At 40.9% G+C, this 3,647-nt stretch overlaps 1 protein-coding gene across 1 annotated transcript in view; it reads left to right on the top strand.

Moving 5' to 3' along the window:
- Positions 1 to 3,647, top strand: part of SLC1A4 (solute carrier family 1 member 4) — a 32,295-nt gene that overhangs the window by 8,323 nt on the left and 20,325 nt on the right. The window lies entirely within an intron of this gene.

Genomic DNA, 3,647 nt, shown 5'->3' with positions numbered 1-3,647 from the left:
TAGTAGAGATGGGGTTTCACCATGTTGACCAGGATGGTCTCGATCTCTTGACCTCGTGATCCACCCGCCTCAGCCTCCCAAAGTGCTGGGATTACAGGCTTGAGCCACCGCGCCCGGCTTTCATACTTTTAAACAATTTCAAGGTATGATTTATGTACAATAAATGCACCCACTTTAAATGTACAGTTCAATGAGTTTGGACAAATGGATAACTCATGTAACCACCATCACAATCCAAGATAATGAACGCTTCCATCACCTGTGACTCTCAGCAATCCTCATTCTCCACCCTTGGCCTCAGGCAGCTGACCTGCTTTTTATCACTATATATTAGTTTTGCCTTTTCTAGAGTTTCCTATCAATGGAATCATTTATTATGTACTTTTCTTTGTCAGTCTTGTTTTGCTCAGCACAGTGTTGCTCAGATTATCCATTTTTGTGTATATCACTTGGCTCCTTTTGATTACCATGTGGTATTCCGTTGTATGGATTTTTCATAATCAGTTTATCCATTCATCTGTTGATAGACATCTGGGTTTTGGACTATTATGAATAATGCTATTATGCTTACAGGTCCTTTTTTCAGTCATATATTTTTATATTTCTTAGATAAATATCTAGGAGTGGGCCAGGCATGATGGCTTATGCCTGTAATCTTAGCACTTTGGGAGGCCAAGGCAGGCAGATCACTTGAGTTCAGGAGTTTGAGACCAGCCTGGCCAACATGGTAAAACCCTTTCTGCACTAAAAATAAAAAAAATTAGCCAGACATGGTGGCACATGCCTCTAGTCCCAGCTACTCGGGAGAGGCATGAGAATCACTTGAACCCAAGAGGCAGAGGCTGCAGTGAGCAGAGATCCACCATTGCACTGCAACCTGGGCAACAGAGCGAGACTCTGTCTCAAAAAAAAAAAAAAAGAAATCTAGGAATGGAATTGCTGAGTCCTGTGGTAGATATATGTTTAATTTTATCAGAAGCTGTCAAAACACATCATGTTCTTAGGAACTTGATTTTGGGGGAAGGGGCAGGAGTTGCTGGTTTGCCTCCGGACCCCTCTGTTCCCATTGGATTCTGTAGAGTAGATACTGTAGATAGTCTGAAAACAGGTTGGTGTGCCAGTGGCTGTTAGATGTAGAAGTTCTGGATGTTAAGTTAGGGTCAGAACCCATTCTGAATGAGATAGTACTGGGTTATTGCTTGTATGAAGGGATCAGGCAGGACAGATACACGGAATTAAACAGTGTTGTGCTCTTTAGAAGAGAATGCATTTCAAGGCTGTGGGAAAGGCTGTGTTTGCACCAACTGAAAAAATAGCTAATCCCTGAAGGATGTGAGGTATTTGCCGGGAAAATTGTTTCCCATGAGGAAAGTGGAGGGCTTCTAACCCAACTCTTTTCTGAACTTCCCGGTCCTCAGGGGGAGAGAAGCTTGGCGCAGCTCAGTCTGGCAACTACTAAGGATTGTTGTGTGGTGGATACAGAACAGAGAGACGGTGGCACAGGGCCCCTTGCTGCTTCTGACTAGGACAGAAAATGGAAATGAGATGGCAAATATAGCCCCAAGAATGAAATATGTAAGAAAGTTGCTTTGTAATGGAAATAGTAGCAAACGTAAATTGTTTTTCATCTATACTGTGAAAACTAGCCAATAAGTTGCTGGTCTGTTTCTACTTTTTAAAAAGTAAATCTAGCTGTGATAAGAATTAAACTTCTGGTCATAGTTTTGCAATAATTTAATTCAGCTAAAGATTATTTTTTTCCTGCTTAAAGGCAGGCATGTACTCTGGTATCCTCTAAATATGCTAAAAGCAGTCGGGTTTTATAGACAAGTTTGGGAAATGCTGTGTCACAGGCTCTATATGCTGGCTGTCCTGCGAGAGCACCTTAAGTGTTCTAATGCAGTGATTCTTGCATCGTATTAACTTTGTTGGCTGGTATATTAGTTGCCTATTGCTACATAACAAACTATTATACATTTAGCAGCTAAAATCTCACACATGTATTATCCCACAGTCTCTCTGGGGTCAGGAATCTTGGCACAGTTTGGTTGGGTCCTCTGCTTCAGAGTCTTTCACAAGACTGCAACTGAGGTATTGGTCAGAGCTAGGTTCTTACCCGAACATCCACCTGGGGAGGGATTCACCTCTGAGGTCATGCTGATGTTGTCAGAATTCAGTTCCTTAAAGTTTGGACTGGGCGCCTCAGTTGGCTATTGGCTGGAGACTACCTGCTATTTCTAGTTTCGAGGCCCTTTCCAACATTGCAGCTTGCTTCATCAAAGCTTGCAAGCAGAAGACAAGAAGAGTCAGCTAACACAGTGGAAGCTACAACCTTATGTAACCAAATCATGGATGTGACATCCCATCACCTTTGCTGCATTTATTTGTTCATTAGAAGCAAGTCATAGGTCTGACCATACTAAAGGGATTACCCCAAGTGTGAATACCAGGAAGCCACCTTAGACTCTACCTGCGACAGCTGGGTTGCAGCCAGACCTGCCTACCTCTGAAACCCAATGCACTGCAAATAGTTGCCTGGAGATCCTGGTGAACAACCCAGCTTCTTACAGAAGTAAGAATTAGTGGATAAGTTTGACACAAATTGAAAAGAATAATTCAGAGTCTTTTGCCCTTCTAGACTTACTGTTCTTACAGGAAGTGAGAACAAATGGACTGCCAGCTGGAATCGAATTTCTTGTATATCAAGACCAGCATCCTACGCAGACCCTAGGCCCTCAGTAAAACTATTTGCATGAATAGATTTTGGGCTCCATTAGCTTGATTGCCCTCCTTTTATAATAAATGTTTATAATATCCTTAATTCTAAAATGAAATCCATAAATAAAATGTCCTTGCCCACATAATTTTAAAATATCAATATGATGTAACTGTAATATAAAAAGCAAAAGAATATAATTATAATAAAAACAATGTGTTTCAATATATACATGCTCTAAAATAAAGTGGTTGAATGCTTGCTCCTAACCTTAGAATCACTGCTAATGAGATAGTTATAAATGCAGACTGTTATTTGACACTGGGTGTGGAATTAGGGACTCGGATTCTACAATTTGCTCTGGTGGTGTGACTTTCCAGGAAGACAAATAATATTTGGAAACATTCTGAACAAAACAAAAATCACCCCATAATTTACAAGTAGTTACATTTCTGAAAAATTCAGTGTATGTTCAAATTGTGAAAAACAAAACCTTTTTTTATAATTAGTTTAGTCTTAGGTAGTTATAGATAGGTTTTAATCCACAAATATGTCACACAGGACATTGGAAAGCCAAGAGGGCCTTGAGATGATTCATGACAGAAGTCTCTACTGCATTTAACAGGACAAATGTATACCTGGTATTTCCCCACACACACTCCCCTCAATTCAGGAATGCCTCAATTTTGCAATAACAAAAACGCCCTTGGATCTTACCAATGGGCAGCACCTCGACATTGCAAACCACTGCAATGGTGCCTAAGCTCTAGGTGAGAGGAAAGCAATGCAGTTATAGACTTGGATGGACACAGTTAAGCCCAGCTATCAAGGAGTACCATGAGAGAGATGAAGATGATAATCAGTGTCCTCAAAGTATCTACTGTGGCCCAGCAGCACAGACACAGCCAGGGTGCTTAAATCAAGCAGGAGA

Source organism: Cebus imitator, unplaced genomic scaffold, assembly GCF_001604975.1.
Source record: "Cebus imitator isolate Cc_AM_T3 unplaced genomic scaffold, Cebus_imitator-1.0 Scaffold23, whole genome shotgun sequence".
Lineage (NCBI taxonomy): Eukaryota > Metazoa > Chordata > Mammalia > Primates > Cebidae > Cebus > Cebus imitator.
The sequence above is the reverse complement of the archived record's forward strand: the minus strand, read 5'-3'. Positions and strand labels throughout refer to the sequence as shown.